Genomic DNA, 19,501 nt, shown 5'->3' with positions numbered 1-19,501 from the left:
CTTTTCAGAGCACGAGAGCAAGAAATGCATTGAATATTTTAAACAATGCCTACCTTTCCTTTCAATAATTTTTCTCTGCTGTGTCTTAAAGGCCCTTCTGTCTCTTTCACAGATCTCTTTTTCCTTGTGTACTTGAAAAAAGTCATTATTTCTCACAACCCCCGATGCAATCTTTTTTTTATTCTCTACCTTTGCTTTTCTTATCAGTTTTAATACTTTCTGAACTTCACTTTGTAATCTTTCTGGTCTTCCCCAGTACTTGATGTTCAATACCTCACATATGCCTCATTCTTACCTTTGATTACTTTTCTTGGAGGGCTTGTTCATCATAGTGTGAATGTATTTCTTTCAAGCCTGCATACTGGATAGCCCTTGGGCATATATTAATTTCAGCTCTGCACATTTTCAGTAACTCATCATAGTTCTTGCCCTCTCCATAGCTTTTTGGTCAGTCCCTCGCACAGGCTTCTGAAACATACTGAAATTTTGGAAAACCTGTTGCAAGCCCAAAAGGAAAACTTACAATGATCAACACCATTGTAAATAAGTTACCCTGGACATGCCAAGCAATTTCATGCTGTTACCAGTCTTAGGATTAACACAGATTGAAATGGAAGCAAAAGCATTTTGTGGTTCAAGGGCCCCTCCTGCCAGAGGAGGGTCACCAGACTGGAGCATATCTCTGCCTTTTCTACTTCCTCCATGTGTGAGGAGGTGGGCATGTGAGCTATACAAAAGCCAGCCAACCAGATCAAGGTCTATCAGGAAGATAGTCAGCTTGTTGACTTGCTTTCACCATAAAAGTAGAAAAGAGTTTTCTGGGCCAAGGCTGTGTCCTCCTACCTGTGCTGAAGTACTTTAGATCATTGAGTCTCAGAGCTGAAAAGGGAAGCCGCTTAAAGAACTTCTTAAAATGTCTTTGGGCCTGCAAGGCTTTTCAGCAGTGATGTCCAGATATCAGGCCAGAAAACTAAAATAAGCCCATGATTATGAATCTACCCTATTACCTCCACTTGCTCCCACTGCAAGTGGATGCTTTGGTATGTGGATCAGGAACCACTGAACAAGGCAGCAGTCATGGACACACAGCACTTCAGACCCAGTGTCTTAGTAGGTCATGCTCCTCTCATCTTCCTCAGTCTCCTCATAAAAAATTCCAGCAGTTAGAGGTGCCATAAAGACTCATGGCCTAGTGTTAAACAAGTGGCACCCAGTGCCTGCCGTTGCTTAATGTGTGATAGATGTACTAGCTATCTTGAAAGTGATTTCACCTTTATAAAGTATTTTCGATTTTAATATATATCATTTTTCTTTTTAGATACCAATTTTCTTTCAATAAACACTGCTCAGATATACAAACCACAGCCCTAGCTGAAGACATCTTTCATCATCACCACCACCATCCCACAACCAGGTCCAGAGACTAACTCTGGCCTCAGAGGAGAGTTTGGACTCCTCAGATACTGCACTCTGAACCAAGGGAATTCCCAGGAACAGAGACTAAGGGGGCACAGATTCTGCCACATGCTCCATTGAGCATCCAGAATAGTGATGTGGCAAATAGCAGGAAGTTTTCCAGTGGAAAGGGTTGAAATATCTTTCTTTCCCACCCAAAGTGGGGACAGAGAGAAAGTCATTGTTCAATATTTGCACTGCTAAGCCACCACAAACACCAAGGGCCCACTCTCCTTCATTCATATAATCCTTCACAAAATTATCTTATTATGAGAATATTAATTGTTTTATAGATGGACACATAGAGTACAAGGAGCATTGACATCCTAACTCCTGCAAACATACATTGCAGTTAAGGCCCTCCTCATATCCAGGTAACACAGACCCCCTGATTTAGTGTGAGTTCAGTGAGATGGCTCAGAACAAATAAAGTTTGTCACATACATACATCTTTTCCAGATCAGCAAAGTTTTTTCCTTATTAGCACAGTATCAATTGTATTTTCATCTTTAGAATTACGCTTATTTTCTTACTACTTTCTAGTCTTATTCTTTTCTGTGGCCCAGGAAATTCTATGTAAAACTGGAAAATCTGAGAAAGCAAATTTTCAGGTTTCAAATACATTCTGATACTTTGAAATCTGAGACTTAATCCTGCCCCTTGAGGTCAATGTCTTGAAAAATTCTCATAAATAGGGAAAAAAAAATGACTTTTTTTTACCTAAATGCAAGAAGGAACATAGTCCCTAACAAAAAAAACCTCACCCTCAGTCTGGCCAGTTGTGGGGCCAGATATTTCAGCAATGTGTAGGTTTGGGTAATGAAATAGATGTAACAGAAACAGGAGTCTGACATAAAATCTGTATCTTATTATCAGCCTGAGAAGTGTACCAAAAAAATAATCTTCAGCTAAGATGGTGTCTTGCTGCCTCCTGGGACCAAGGTATGAGCCAAGGGTGAGGTGGTTGTTGAGAGAAATGCAAAATGTTTTTTTCTTGAGTGTAACTAGAAAAGCCCTGCTCACTGTCACATCTGCAAACACCCTCACAACTAGAAGCAGAAGATGACAGTGTAAGTTCCTCCACTCCTTATAGCAAGCAGAAATTCACCATTTTTCCTATCTATTCTTTTTGTCTCTTACAACGTTCAGATTGAGCCCTAAGGGCACTAACAAAGGAAAAAATGCTTCACAGCATTTCCCCCTTGCCATTGCTTTGGGGTACGTGTAGGATGAGATCAAGTCAGTGTTACATGAGGAGAATTCCCAATTCACTGTGCGATCTGCGGGCAGACTTGGATTTGATGATTTATTGCATTTTGAACAGAAGCCTTGTGAAGTGAATGCAGGAGGCACTCTCATCACATCAGCTGGCCATTTGCCATGCAGTCTTCTTGTAGGCTGGGAGAAAAGACAGAAGATTTAGTTGTCTGCCTTTGGCTGCCTCCACCTTGAACACTGTGAGAAGCCTGGTGTCTTCTTGCGGAGAGCTTTTGCTACTGCTGGCTGCCCTCCTCTTTCTGATGTGTCCCAGCTGGCAATGCAGAGGTCCAAGCATGCCCCTGCTGACTTCACTGCCTCTGGTCCTTATAGATATATTCCATAGACATATGACAGCATCATAACAGAATGCCTTTAAAAGCATTACTTCTATGTGCCAAAGTGATGAGCAATTACCGGACTGCACAAAGAAAATTACTCTCTCAAACCTTAAATCTGTATGACAGTGTTCATACGTGCAGTTGCAGATGAAGGTAAGTCATCTCCCATCCATAATGAAAAAGTATACAATACGTATTTCTCGACCAGAAACCCTCAGATCAGAAAGCCAAAGACACAGTCGAGTTGCAGAGTTAGCTCAAGAAACACTTCAAGCAAAGGCAGCCCCTGTCTTGCTCTGATCTGGTTTATTCACATGCCTCTCCTCTAAGGTAGGCCTTTTATCACCTTCTGCAGAAGAGAGGAACAGATATGCACAGAAGTTCCCAGTGTCATCAAGGAAAACCATGAGGTAGCAAGAACTGGGTCATGAAAACTGTACTACATTCCCCATGTTCAGCTGTCAGCATCTGTGGCTTCACAATTGTTCCGTCAAGCTTTTTTTTTTAATTCCTCCCATCCACTCCTCGCTAAATTGTTCTCCATATGCAAAAGACCTGGTTAACTCATGGATTCACAGGTTTTAAGGCCAGAAGAAAGTACTGTGAGCAACTACTATGTGCCTTAGGAAATCCAAGCACTTCACTCATCAGTTCATGCAGCAAGTCCTTGGTTTTGGCCAGAAGTCAATATTTAAAATGACAATTGCTGTTTCTTTGAGTGTGTTCTGATCATTAATTGGCCTCTCAACTACAGATTTATTCCCTATTTCTATTCCATATCTATTTGATTTCTAAATGGCCTTAAAAAAGAGGCAGTGAATCTGATTGGCCCCAACTTGTTAAATTCATAGACTAAGGAAGCTGAAGAAATTGTCGTGGAGATTTGAATTCCTGACTCACAAAGTTTACATTAAGAATGTCTCTCTAATTTTATCATCATATTTAGAAGCCCAGAAGTATTTTAGAACAGTTGCATACAATACTAGCTCGTGCTCTATTTTAATTAAAGAATTTTAGGAACCAACACATGATAGACAACTCAGAAATTAAATTGGTTGATGACAAACAATGAAATACCTATATTTCCTCATTTTGTTGGATTTCCTCAGAAAATCTGTGTCTGACCTGTTTTTTTTGGAACACAATAGCTTCAGAGATGTCTGCCTCTAAACTCTGGCATGCTTGTCTTGTTATTAAACAAGTCATTAAATCCATAGTGTTTTATAAAACACAAAAATTACATTGTTTCAGCATCTACTACCCTGATCCTGAAAAGGGTCTTGGTGTTCATTGTGTATTGAGGAGCTACATTACTATTTCAGCAGTTGAACATAAAGCAGACAAGTGCTGTGTATGTAAAAACATACAAAAAAACAAACAAAAAAAAAAGAAAAATGGTGTCATCTTATTTCAGAAATGAGGTAAAATTGTAGAATTACAGATTGTGATATAATATGCAAAGATCTTCCATCCTGCAATAGCTAAATGAAAGTTAGTGCAAAATAAGCAGGGCTGGCTCTTGCCCCACACTATTTAGAGTGCTGGTGACTCCTTCCCTAGCTCAGGTATATCTATCTACACAGTGCAGTAAAGACAAAATCTAATCAGTTTTGCTGAATAAGGATAAACTTCTGAACTGAAGCCAACATATAGTTCAGTTCTCACATTTACAGCTGAAGTGTCCCTGGTCTGTGACTGTCTTACATCTGTCTGTGAGAAATAGTTGTCCATTATTTGGAAAGCAAGCTAAAAGATATAAGAAAAGCTCATCAAAGAGTCAAAACATGTTGCATCTGCAGTTAAAACATTTTAAAGGATCATAGTTATTAGAAATTCAAGTTTTTCAAGTATTAAAAATAAATCTTTAATTCCCCTACAGATTCCTAGTATCCAGAGTATTTTATAGAAACATCTGGATAAAGGAATAAAGGCAAATCCATTGTGTTTCTAGACATTCCTGGAGCAGTGGTGTTCTTGAGATTATGCTATTGGATTACTGGTATAAAAATAATAAATATTTTCAGTACTTAAAGCTGTAATGCTTTATGTTGGATTTGGATTTTGGTCTCATTTTAGTAAAAGGTGGATGGAGATTCAGAGTCTCTTCCTTAGCCAGAAGGATGTAGAGAGTTTATTGCTTAGTGACCTATATTTTTCTCCTCTACGATATTTGAAAAGTTATTTAGCAACTTCCCTGCCCTTTAGTCAACCTTTCAAAACAGCTGCCAAGACAAAAAATGGTTAAGCCTCTGTTCCTCATTCCCATGACATACGAAAGTGAGGGTTTGTTAATCTATGCTAAGAATGCTGTAAAATATCCCAATCTGCACAAGATACATTTATTTGTATTTATTGATTTAAATGGAGAGCAATAACATATAAAAAAAAAAAAGCTAGGTCTCACATGGAGAGGGTGAGAGAGGCACTGAATTGAGATCTTTGGTTATGTTTTCACATGGTTTTGCAATATTACAAATATATTTTCTACAGATCCCTAAGTTAACCAGGAACTTAATGATACCACTGGCTCAGGCTTCTGTTTGTTAACAGAAAATGCATACAACCCTTGCCAGAGGTCCAAGGATTAAACAAACTTCAGACTGTGCCCAGAATGTCACTGCACCACAGACATATGTCCCAGCTACACACCCACCCTGTGCCTTTCCCTGCCTGAGAGGAAAGCAATAGGTGTGGCAGCACAGGGCGGGATTTCAGAGCCCCACTTGTGCAAGGTCTTCACCCTTTCCACTTACCATTTCTCTGGGGAGCAGCAGAGTGTTGTGGAAAGTCCTGGTAAGCAGAGACAGCAATGGAACAGCCTAAGCCCGATGGCTCCAGCACAGTTCTTTCACTTTATCCCCCTTACTGTTCTCTCTCCTGTTGTTGCCTTTTTTTTTTTTTTTTTTTTTTTTTTTTTTAACATGCAAGTTGCCATGAAAAATTTGTTAATGAAATATTTGCTTAGAAGTCTGCTCTGGGCTAGGCTGATAACCTATCTGTGTTTGAGTTTGGCTTCCCATATTCCAAATACTCATCTTCTCTCTGTTTAGCTTATTGATTGGTTTGGCAGGAAAAGCAGCCTTGTCATCAGTGACCAAGGTCAAACCAAACAAAAAGGGACAGGAGAGAAAAAAAAAATAGGAAAGAAGTTGGATGGATGAGCTCAGCAAGACAGGAGTAGAATGCCTGACCTCCTACAAGTTTCCTTTGGGAGATGGGTCCTTGTCTGCCCAGCCCTGCTGGCTTTTTCAAGGTCACAAGAAATAACTGGCATCATCACAGCTGGTATTTGTACATCACAGGAGAGTGCAGAGCCAGGAGTCAGGCAGAACTGACAGAGGGAAAAGCTGGAAGCGACCACCCCAAGGCTGGGTCCAAATGCCCATAGGAAGATGTTCCGAGAACTCTGGTGCCGAGCAAATAGAGCTCGGAGTCAGATACCTCAAATATCTAAAATTAGAAGCTTAAAGCCCATGTCTACATATGAACACAAGAGTGACCTGTTCCCAGAGGTGCCTGAAGCTCTGTTTCAGTGAGCACAGCAGCTGCACTGAGACACAGGACATGGTGATGGTTTTGGTTTTTCCCTTCCATACTTCTAGGTATGGGCTTACGGATCCTACTCTTCAGGCAGAGTTTACAGATTTCAGCCTCAGCTTTTCAGTTCCACTCCTAATATCTAGAAACAGAAATCTTGGTGGAAAATTAGTTATGAACTTTACAAAAGGCTAACTCTCACACAAGATATAAGCACAGGCTTTCAGCAGTGCAGTGTGTGCCTTCCTTTTATGCCAAATGCAGCCTTTTTGGGGGGAGTTTTGTTTCACCTGAAAGTCCTGGTTCACCAAATAACTATGATGTCCTTATAGCTAAACAGTGCTCTCTACCTAAGAATGCAGATTTATCAATGAAAGATGCCCAGAAATGTATAAAAAATCACTGGAAAATCCCATGAGTATGGCTATGTTGCACTATCAGGACATTCCAAACCATCCTGCAAAATATTCCTACATTTATGTAATTCAGTGAATTTGCAGCGTGCTATATAGCAGAAAATATGTGAAAGTACAACAGAGAAGGTTTCATTGTGGCCAAACAAACAAGCAAACTGAGGTCAACTGTACTGTATTGTGGTACCTTACTATAAAGAAAATGTACATTTTGGTTGTTGCATACAGGACAGCTAGGGTTTTCTGAAAGGAAGCTGCAACAGAATAGACAAGTAAAATATCTGGCAATATTGTTATCTGGTAAAATATGTTCATGTTAGTAGTTTTACAAATGAATAAGAACATGCCAGAGGCTAATAATCATGTGACATGAACTACCTGTTAAATCCTGCAGTCTTTACTCAATATTTATACAGTTCTGACTTCTTGGGAGTTTAGCTTGATAAATGCCTGAGTAAAAGAAGAAAAAGAGAACTAAGTCTATTCCCAGGTTTCTCTTTAACCTTGTTACTTTCCTTCCCTCTAAGGAACTAATTCAGTCATGAGCGTGTGATTCACAGTCTATAGGAAACATTATTTTAGCAGAGTATTTCATAGTTTACAGCACATTGCTATAGCAATTGACAAATTCAGGCTCACTGGCCCAGCTATACTGATGAGAAAGAGTCCAACTTCCTACTTGACAGCAGAGTCTCATTCACAAACAGAACACAAAGGGTTCTCACCACAGCAAACAAAACAGATGCAGAAAGATGCTGCTTGTTTTTAGATGGGGGCACCAATTTATCAAGGAAGTAATTCTTCTTTCTGCATCCCAACCCACATTTCACATAAAGGACCCCATTTTTCAAGGAATGCAGATAGTAAAACAATCTTTTTGAACTCAAGGTACCAGACACACCGTTAGCTGGCAACTGGCTGATAGGCATAAGCTAAAGCCCAAGGATGCACTAGTACATAGACCTCTATTTTTAGAAGAGGCAAGTTCTTTGGTGGATTGATGCTGAAACACATTGCAGAGGATGATTTTAAGGATGGGGTGCAGGCAAGACCTCTGAAAATCAAGCTGTGTCAAGATACATCATTAGGAGCTCTCAAAATCACAAGTTGTTCTTCATCCTTTGGTGTGGGAGGACCTGACTGCCCCAAAGGGCTGTGGCAGGACCTCACGAGACAATTTCGAAGGCCTCTCTAATAATCTGGGCCTATGTGTATGGTGCTGATTTCCATTGCAGGAAGATTTACTCAGGATTACCCAAAGAAGATGGAAAACTGGGTAACAAGATCAGAAGAAATGTGATGTCCCTAAATAAACCAAGGCTCTGGTGTCTGACATGTGGATTTAGCTGCCCCTCGCCAAGAGTGTTTTAATTTGTATCACTGTAATCGGGTTAAGAATTATTGTAGCCAAAGTAATTAGCAGCAAGCTATCAACCAGCTTCTTGACACAGAAAGCAAATGGGTTTCTCCTCCAAGTGTCTGCCCCCCTGAGGGCTTGGAGGTAAAGAGCAGAAGGAGGGAATTCAGGATGACCTTGCATTAACATACAGGAACACGCTCCTGGACCAATGGACAAACCTGGCATAGCTCAGGAAGGAAGCATCAACTCTGTCATCAACGTGCCTCTGATATCCATGGGGGTTTTGCAATGGATGCTTATGCAAAAGAGGTAAACACAAATGAGGCTGGTGCAACAGGAAAAAAAAAGAGCTACAGGAAGAGAGAATGAAGGTGTGAGGATGCAAATAAAAAATAAACAGAGAGATTGCCGTGGGATGGTTTATTTAAAGAGCCCCTACATTTGCGTTATTGGATTAAGCTTTTTGACCAAAGTTTGTAGAATTTATTTTGGCCAAAAATGACTAATTTGAATATTGGACTCATGCCTGAATAAAGGAATGTAGTTTCTCTCTCTAATCAGGTTGCAACAGATAAAGGCTAAATAGAAATGAGTAATTCACCATGACTCAATATTACATGGGCTGTATTTTAAGAGCTGAATTTCAAGTGTATTTCTGTTCTTTATTTGAGCTATGCTATCTTTCACTCACCCTCACTATGCTGTGTGTCAGCCTAACTTGGCAAACTGGGAAACATTTTCTTCTACAAGCCTGATGTACTTTTTAGGAGACTCTGTCTTCCTGGAAGCAAAATCAATTCAAGTATTCAGGAGGCCTCTAGTGGCTTATACTTTCAGAGGAAGTTTCCCCTGAAGCTGAGGCTGTGAAGCTGGGAAAACACACAGAAGGTCAGGAAAACAAAAACAACTCCCCACTTGTTGATTAATGCCATTGACAATAAATAGCAAAGCTTGGTCTCTGACTTCAGTATCTAGGAATCTGGCCTTTGAGGCCTGAGATACATTTGCACACAACAGTCAGAACGTGCAGAACAGAACAATAGGGTCCCAGGCTTGTTGGTGTTTTACGTGTTTCTAAGCATATACTGGGAAAGAATTACAATGTGATGAGCTGTATATTTGAAACAGCTGTCAAAGGAGAGCCTATGCCAGTTTCATTTTGATCCACAAATGTCGATGCTCTCTATTACTGACACTAGAATACACAATAGGTTTCCAGTGTGGTGCGTGGGTACGTAATTCCCCATTTGCAACTCTTTACCCAGTTCCCACACCAGGCTGAGCATATAGGACTGATCCTGACTGGGGTAACTGGCATGAGTCAAGCTATCTCTGTTTCCAACAGCTGAGGCTCTATACACAAATACATAATATTATATATTAAGTGAGAAGCTGGATCACCTGTACGCTATTTTCACATGCAGGGTTATTAAAAAGTAAGAGAAGAGAAATCATAAAAGGAGGTGAGAGAATTGAAGTCCCGCTGTTCCTCTAAGGAGTTTTGGCCTAGACAGTCAATTCTTTCTTCATCACATATGTATTTCCCTTGGCCTATTTTTATATGTCATAGGATAGTCGAAGAAATGTCCTTAATACCCAGCACTTTGATTCACCTCCACAAATTAAGCCTTGTTGTAGGTGACTTAGCAACCATGTGATCCACCTATTATTAGAACAGAGTTAGCCCTCCAACCCCCCAAACTCCTGCCTCCCCTTGTCCTTATATATATATCTGTCTCCTAGCAGAAAAGTGGCACATGACCTCCTATCCTCAAGAATACTTGGCACAAGTCCCTGCTTCTCCGCCGAACCTATTGTTCTAGGAGAGAATGACACGGGCGCACAAGAGTCTTGCTGACACTTTTGACTTTAAACATGAAATGCCATTAATCAATCAGCTGCATCTGTTTGGAAAAATTAAGTGTCTGGAATCAAGGCAAACACAATAAATAATCCTTAGGCAAACAGGAAAGAAAAGAAGGGAAGACATAGCTTTGACTTCTTGTTACTTCAAATTTGTTTGATTTGTCTTTCTCATCCTCCTTACAAATATTAGGCTTACCAAGTGTACAGAATTAAGATACTAAACTTGGAAGGCTTATGCAAAGTATTCCCAAACAATTAAAGGTGCTAAGCTTGCAAGATATATGTGTCTGCAATGGAATTTATCCATGACATGGCAGCAGAGGGGGTCTGAATTCACGGCAGTGAACTGCACCAGACTAGCAAAAGAGTGTGCCCAGGTTTCACTTGAAAGGTTGATGTCTCCTGCCATACAGCAAAGTTGCAGATGAGATTTATGGTGTCAAGAATATGTTCATCCCTGGTAGAAATGTTTCAAAGACTTAACACTACGTGGAAACATTCCTGACAGGTGCTGATATTCATCAAAATCAACACATTTAGTGGAGTTTTAAAGAAGCCATAGTTCGTAGCAAGATGGGCATCCACACAAACAGCACCTCAATATTTAAGCACCTTCTGCTGTCACCTCTGTTTGCAGGAATGAACAACCATAAGCTTTACCAAAAGCCCTCTTTCATTGCCCTAGTGGGACAGTATCACTGGCAGGGGAGGGGGACAAGGAACAAGGTGTTGGCCTCAGGTGCTCATTGACTTCCACACTGAATTGATTCTGTGTCCCCTTGTGCCCAGATCTCATCTGCACAGCCAGGGTAATAGCCCATCTTTATTTGCCCCTATAACTGGTTCAACAAAGGGCTAGAAAGTGTGTGAAACTCTGCTCCCTGCTAATTACTTCCCTAAACCACTGGGTTCATGACCATGAAGATCCGAAAGCATGGTGTAAAGAAGCCACAGAGAAGCCTCATCCCCCTTCTCAGCTCTGGTGCTGAAAAGCACTGCTGCTCCTGGCCTGCACAGTTTTGGAAACACAAAGCCAACCAGTTTATAGTGTAGGCATGTGCAGAAACTGAACTGAATTCACCCACCTATTTCATACAGGCCATTAAAGGAGACCTATTTCAATCTAGGCTGATGACACCCTTGAATTTCCATCTCACTACCACTACTTTCCATCTCACTACTACTTGCTACGAGTATCTCCCTGAATGGTTTAAGTCAGGACATAAGTGATACAAACTGATCTGAATGCTACAGGAGCAGGGGATGGGCAGAGACACTCCAAGGAGCAAAGCATTGTGAGTGAGGTATATTTCAATTGATGAAACAGAACAAGTACATCTTTGGATTGACCAGAAGTATTTGATTTGGATCAATCTGGAATCAGAATTTATTTCACTTCGGGAGCTCTGGATCCTTTTAAAAACAAGATTTCAAAATGAAAATTTCACTCTGAACTCCACACTTGCTTTGTACTGCCTGAAATACCTAGGGGCAAAACACTTCACAGAAAAACAAATAGAAATACACTGTGAGGAGGGAACTAATCTATAGATACTTTTGGTCCCTTACACAATCCACATTTCAGAGTGCATTTCCTGTTTGCACAACAACAAGGCTTGTCAAACTCTACATGTTCTTGGAAAGCAGTGGGTACCTATGGCTCAGCCATGAACTGAGATTCAACTGGCATCAGTTTAACTCTCAGATCTGCTGGTACCCTCACAGAGAGCATTTTACCTGTCTGTGATGCTTCTCTTTCCTCTTCCATGGTAGTATTTAGGGAAGAAACACCCTATTGCTCTCATATGTTCCTGCTACACAAGCTGCCACAATGTTCATAGTACTGATAATAAAATCTAGATAAATAAGGGTTCATAGGAAGAGATAATATCTTTTATTAGACTAGCTGATACAACCAACAAATGTGAAGAAGTTCTGGGGTTAAGGGCCCTTCACTTATGCTGGAGAGTAAGTGAACACTAGAGGATATGCTAGAGCACTCCATTTCCAACAGTATCACTGCTATTGGACAGATAAATAGACAGAAACCTCACTTTACAAAATGAAGTGCACATTTGAGATGTCCCTCATCACTTCCTCCAGAAACATCAGAAAAAGAAATAGAACCATGTACAGATTTTTGAAGGAAATAAAAGGCTAAGAAAATAAGTGTGAAGAGTCTCCTTTGCCCCCAAAACCTATAATATATGTAAAACAAGTCTGCAGTAATAGCTCTCCACAATGTCAAAAATCCAAACTGCTGTCAGTCATTCCACTAGTGGTTGCCTGGGGCAACTGCTTTCACAATTATCAGTGGTTTCACAACTTGCTGCAGTCACAAATGATGGAAATGATTTTTTTCAGTGATCACGTTGCAAGTTAGGGAAAGAACGTTTACATTTTCTAATCAAAAACATTACACATATGAGGTGTCCTCTGTATTAGGCATTTACCAGGCCAGGCCCTGTCAACTGGAGAGATATATGGCAAAACATGGATCAGAGAAATGAAAACTAGATCTGTTACCATGATGGTTCTCCAACCAAGGTAACAGCTCCAGGGAGACTAGGATGAAGCTGGTACACAAGGCAGCACAAGTTATAAACCCTGAGGAAACCTTAGCAGATTCCTTTGACTTTGCTGATAACTGTTATATAAGCTCTTTCCTCTAGGAATAAGAAGCTTAGTTTGCAATTTTTCGGCTTTAAAAAAGCCCATTCAGGCATGAGCCCTCTTGTAACATGAGTAATAAAACATACTCAGGGTCAACAAGTTCATTATAGGAAACAGCTGAGATTTTTTTCTCCCAAAAAGCCAGATACTGAGTCCCAGCAGCGGGTGACATGCCTATGTGCTCATCACTGCTTTGCCATAGCTGCTTCACAAACCTCACTGCTGTGACAGAGCTCTTATAAAGACAGGAAAAATGAGGTTACACTAAGTTTAATTTAAGGAAAAAAACTTCCCCAATGGATACTAAATCACTTGAGCTATTGTAGTAATCACCTGCCTTTAAGGGGCATTTGAGGTTTTGCCTTAATTTACACTAGTTTTAAAATCAGAGTTTTTCAAGCCAGTTATTTCTAAATGTCCTATGTAGGACTCAAGGGAGCTTTGAATGAATACATTGAGACTCAATATTGAAAAAACCAAACATGCACAAAACAGTAAAAGCTTTTGCAACACTTGATATCTGACATTACTGCATAAAACTAAAGGTCCAACTAATGATACAATGGAGTCCCTTGCAAATGACAGGAACAACCACTATTTCCATTGTGGTTAAAATACTTGGTAAATCTAGTTAAGGGACCTTTCTAGGAGGCAGAAGAACCTTTTTAGGGGCCTAATGTACTAAAACATGAAACCCAAGAAGGACTAGTGGCCACTCTATTACTGAATGACAACAGACAAAATCCTCAGTCACCTGATGAAAAAGGCATCTAAAAGTGTAATCTTTTACAAAGCCATCTTTCTGGAGACAGCTAGCTTGTGACACACATAGTGATAATTAAACTTTTAAAAATTTTTATCAAGATCCATTAGGCCTGGACAGATCATGTTGCTTTGCAAGTAATGTTATGTCAAAAAAATAAAGGAGCCTTTTAGAGTGATAGGGACCAGGTTTCATTCTCATTCACAGCAGTTTTATCTAGAGATATTTCCATCATTTTCTCTGGAGTCACTCCAAAGTGACATGAGATAAATGTGAAGGAATAAAAAAGACAACTGTACAACTAATGTGTAGAAACTTCTATTCTAGTTTGGTAAAAGGGCTCTATTTCCAGGAACCTCACAGCCTAGACTGGCAAGGCTGTTCTTTACCTTCTGGAAGAGCTGAAGTCTCTCAGCACTTCAGCAGCTGATAAACACAGATTTGGTAGAGAATATGAAGTATTGACAGGTGGGCTCTTTGCTAGCACTACCTAACTGTGGCTTTCCATGAATGGGACCAATTGGAGATTCTCTAACAAAGATTTCCATCTCATCTGGGTTGTGTTTGAGCCATTTCTACCTTCAGCTTAGCTATACCCAGACAGGTACTTCAAACACAACTATTTCACATAATTTAATCTCCCCCTATTCAGCTTCTGTATGAAATACCTTTGAATTTTCATCCTAACCAGACCCTAACAATGGTCTCCCCTAGACCCAGGAGCCTAATAGTGTACACTGAGGTACAGGAGTGCAGACTTCACAACACACAATGAGGCATTCAATGAAAAGGCTTAGACACTCACAGATGAAAGTCAATTTCTGCCTTTCTTATTTATTATATGATTTAAATTTGTCTTAAATACTGATTTAAAAGGCTGCAAACCACGATAAAGCTAGTAGTGATATTTATCATCCTTTCTCAGACCTGAATCAAGGCCCTACTGCTGGGAGTTGACTGACAGGGAAGACATGCATAGACATTTTCTGGGCTGCCACAACTCAGCAAAGAAGGGAACTTGGACTTTCTATGAGGGGAAAAAATTACTCATATTTTTGCAGTCTACAGACATTTCATACATATTAACCCCACAGGAATGAAAATGATTACCTGTACTGCACAGGAGTATAGCTGGGAGTTGTAAGATGAAATGAGGAAGACCAATAGAGGAAAATTTCCAGTTACCATGAGCAGAAGTGACCAATTTACTCCAGTTGTCAGTCAAAAACTGAGAGGACATTACAAACTATTTCAGAATTTTTGTCCACACACACCCCCTTCCCCCTCACACCCCGAGCTGGGGAACAAACTATGTTAACGAGTGGTTTTTAGAAGGTCTCTTCTTGTTTCCATCAGCTGTAATTTATGCTTACATGGTGTATTTTGCTACTGACGTAGGTTAATGGGTTTTTCCTCATAATTACACTGGACTACTTCATTAAGCCTCAATAACCCAACTGGTTTTGCTTGCAAGTTCACATGCTGAAGCTGAGCAAAAGACCATAAGGAGAGCAGTGGAAGGTTGGCTGCTTGAAACTTTTAAAACTAAATTAGAAAGATCATCTCAAAATGGAACATAAGGAGCACTGTACTGGCAGAGAGATAGCCCGGGTGATCTAACAGGTCTTTTCCATCACTAAAATTCTGTGTCCAGGAACAATCCATTTAATTCCAGACCAGTCATTTATTATGACAGAGAAGCAAAGTAGAAGGACATATCTTCTACTGAGGAAAACAGTATTTTATTATGCCAACTGAACTCAGAGGACAGGCAGTGAAAACATTCTTTCATTTTGTACCATTAGCTCGGCCAGGCTTCTGCAATGTAACATTCTGTCACTTTCTGTGGATTAGCTCATTTACAAAAACGTGCTGTTTTACTGAAATTAACACAGAGAGAATATTGCGTTTCTCTTGCTGCTGCAGCATAACTGTGTGTCAGTAGATTTATGTAATGTATTGTTTTCCTGCAATCCAGGATAAGGGAAATACTTAAACAATAACTGCCATGGGGAGTGTGGACAAGGCAATAATTACTTTCCGTGGTGTTAATAAACCTCAAGGCTACTGGCCAAAGTATATTTGCACCGAAGGAGACGTCTATGGAGATTACATAGGAAATTATAAGACAGACAAGGGCCAGGAAGCCCATCTAGGCTTGCTTTCTCTGTTGCATTAACAGCCTATGCACACACACACACACACACACAACCACCCATAACTGTTCCCAGCAAGGTTTTTTTAGTCATATACTGTCATGGGTTCACTAGTTCCTTCTTTGCTGTCCTCTGCTGTGTGACTTGCTTAGTACACCAACTAGGAGCAGACATATCTTCATAGAATCACAGAACTTTCAGGGTTGAAGGCACCTTTAAGATCATCTAGTCCAAATCCCCCTGACATGGGCAGGGACACCTCCCACTAGATCAGGTTGCTCAGAGCCCTCTTCAGCCTGGCCTTAAAAACTTCCAGGGATGGGGCTTCCACCACCTCTCTGGGCAACCTGTTCCAATGTCTCACCACCCTCATGGTGAAGAACTTCTTCCAAACATTCAATCTCAATCTGCCCTCTTCCAGTTTGAACCCATTCCCCCTGCCACATCCTAAGAAGTCCCTCACAAGCTTTCTTGTAGGTCCCCTTCAGATACTGAAAGGCTGCAATAAGGTCTCCTCAGAGCCTTCTCCTCTCCAGACCCCAACTCTCAGTCTGTCTCCATAGGAGAGGTGCTCCAGCCCTCTGATCATCCTCGCTCCAGAGGCTCCAGAACAGAGGCTTCAGAACTGGACACAGTACTCCAGGTGGGGTCTCAGGATAGCAGAGCAGAGGGGGAGAATCACCTCCCTTGACCTGCTGGCCATGCTTCTCTTGATGCAGCCAAGGATCCCCTTGGCAGAAAGCAAGTCTACAAGTTGGCTGCGAGTCTACACTGACAGCTGCTGTTGAACATCTCATCCACCAGCACCCCCAAGTCCTTTTCCTCAGGGCTGCTCTCAAGCCAGTCACTGCCCAGCCTATATCAGTGCTTGGGATTGCCTCTACCCAGATGCAATACCTTGCACTTGGTCTTGTTGAACTTCATGAGGTTGGCATGGGCCCACCTCTCCAGCCTGTCAAAGTCCCTCTGGATGGCATCCCTTCCCTCCAGCATGTCAGCTGCACCACACAGCTTGGGGTCATCAGCAAACTTGCTGAGGGTGCACTCAATGCCACAGTCCACAGCACCAACAAATATGCTAAACAGGACTGGTCCCATCACTGATCCCTGAGGGACTTCACTTGTCACTGGCCTCCACTTGGACATGGACCCATTGACAACCATTCTTTGGGTGTAGCCATCAAGCCAGTTCTTAATCCACTGAGTGAGCCATCCATCAAACCCATGTTTTACCAGCTTGGAGACCAGGATGTCATGGAGAACTGTGTCAAAGGCTTCGTTCAGGTCCAGGTAAATGATGTTGGTTGCTCTTCCCTAAGAGCAATTTGGTTCTTACACTTTTAGGTTGGTTTTTTTCCATGTGGAAAACTTCAACTTTCACTCCACAGGAAGTGCCTCATTTATGTAAAAACAAAAAATATTTAAGAATCATTGAAATACTTAGAGCCTTAGTGATCTCTGGACACTCAAGTTCTGTAGCTCAAGTCACTTATCACCCCAGGAGTGCTGTTCTCCCAGATCTCCACCAGCCTTAGCAGTTCATGCTGGGGCGTTCCACATCCCTAGGACTCAAATTGGGATTTTTCAGATTTCCAAGGCTCATGTCACAGCAGCAAAGAGATAACCCTTTGCTAAAATTAGTGGGTTTTAAGCTTTGGACCCACAAGTAGACAGAGGCTCAAGACCATGAAATGACTTTAAGATTCAATAGCACCTCATGCTGGTGTCTGCATACTTAACAAAGACCACATAACTTTCTGTTTTCAGTGGGACATCTCCAGATGTACAGCTTGTTTTAGCAGACAGTCAGACACCTCAGACTGATACAGACCTCTCCCTTTCCATGGTGGTCCATGCAAAGCAGATATTCAGACTCTGACCACTAGTCTGCAGGGCATTTCTGTGGAAATCTGCCTTCACAGCCACATTGTCTTTTTTCTGTAGCAGAACAAATAAGGAGTGACTGCACTGAAAGTGATGAAGTGACACTAGCACAATTCTGGAATCAAATAAATGTCAGGTCCTCTATACCATCCTCTGAAAGTTATGCCATGCAGTCTACTGACAGATTAAGCTTTGTCTCTGCTGGTAAATTAAAGGTATCTCAGACTGTTCTCTGGCACCAAGACCACTGGCATAGAACAGGCTGCATCTATGCCACTAAACTCTCACTGTCTGCTAAACTGGGTGGCTGCATCCACGACACCTATTAGGAAGAGTCTCTGGGCTGTGCTAACACACAGCAATCTCAGGGAAATTTTTGGAGAGTGCTGGCGGCACAAGATAAAGATATTTCTAATAATTTAACCATGTAGACAAGCAGTTTCCAGTGCCTGCTCTCACCACCAGATCTGTTGGGATAGACTGGCCTATGTGTATTCTACCCAGGCCTCACACATGGTAGTATGAAATAGTGAAAAGCAAGTTACTTTGTTCACTCACATCACTGGTGAGCAGGGCTTTAAAAGGAAACTATCAGAGTGTTCTCAGCACTCTGGGACTGCTTATGCCCACAGAGGTCTCCAAGGAAATGTGGTTTCAATTTAAAAGCTGTGTCAAAACTAAGTATTAACTAAAACTGATTGGATTCCGTGAGTTACGTTCAACTGAGGCAACTGCCTTAGACCTCTCGTTAGAGAACTGACTAATTACACAGCTATTTGTGTGGCAGAGCACATCATCCATGCTCCCCATGAGTAAGCAGGCACCAGCTCACACAGATCACTTCCATGGGAGCAAACAGGAATAATCATGGGAAGAAACTCACACCAAAGCAAGGGCTGCATGATCTGGTGGTATAAACTCAACCTACCTGCAGCGAAGAACACAAAAAAAATCCTGTTGCCTTGCAAACTCCAGACTGGCTTTTTCTTTCATCTGAACTGCCCCAGGTAAAAAAGAGAAGCCATTTGTGGCTCTTTTAACTCTGTTGCATTCTGTGTTGTGCTGCTAGAGTGAGTACGTTCAGACCAGCTGACAACTGAGCAGAACAAAGCACAGCTGCATCCAATTCCCAGGATACTCCTTGTCTTCTGCCTTATGCAGGGAATGGAGAGAACACCTGGTGCAGGAGACAGATTCAGTAACTCTCATTCCTAGATATTCTCCATTTTCAAATAAATTCTTCATCAGAAATTATCAGACAATAGCTGAGAAAGGCCTTAGGAGAAAAAAAATGAACTTGCTTAAGTCTAGACTGAGAAAAATACTGTGGAAACCATAGAGAGATTTTATAAGGGCCTTAGAAGCTGTAAAACAACATATAAACAGAGTATTGCACCAAATTGCATGTTCTGTTTCTTCAGTACTATTGACTTGAAAACAGCTAAGAATCAAGCCCCAGGCTTTTTCAAGAAGACATCTTTTCTGTGAATACCCAGGAATACCTGGGTAGAAGGTAAATGGTAAAATGCAGTGTTACAATTTGATGAAAGTATAGAGTTATTATTTCTTCCTTTCCTATCAAGAGAAAGTTCCCTACACACATCTCTAGAGTCATAATTATATCTCAATGAGTAAAAAAAATTCTTGGCTTGAAGCCCTGGTAATTAAGAGTACCATGGGAAGTCATCATTGTCTTAAATGTATTCCTCACAACAGTTAAGTGTTTCCCTTATTTCAGGACTGCAGGAAAACAAGACGTATATGAACTGAGTAGCTTACAGCTAGCTGTGACTTCA

Source organism: Heliangelus exortis, chromosome 3 (genome assembly GCF_036169615.1).
Source record: "Heliangelus exortis chromosome 3, bHelExo1.hap1, whole genome shotgun sequence".
In the NCBI taxonomy this organism is placed as follows: Eukaryota; Metazoa; Chordata; class Aves; order Apodiformes; family Trochilidae; genus Heliangelus; species Heliangelus exortis.
The sequence above is the reverse complement of the archived record's forward strand: the minus strand, read 5'-3'. Positions refer to the sequence as shown.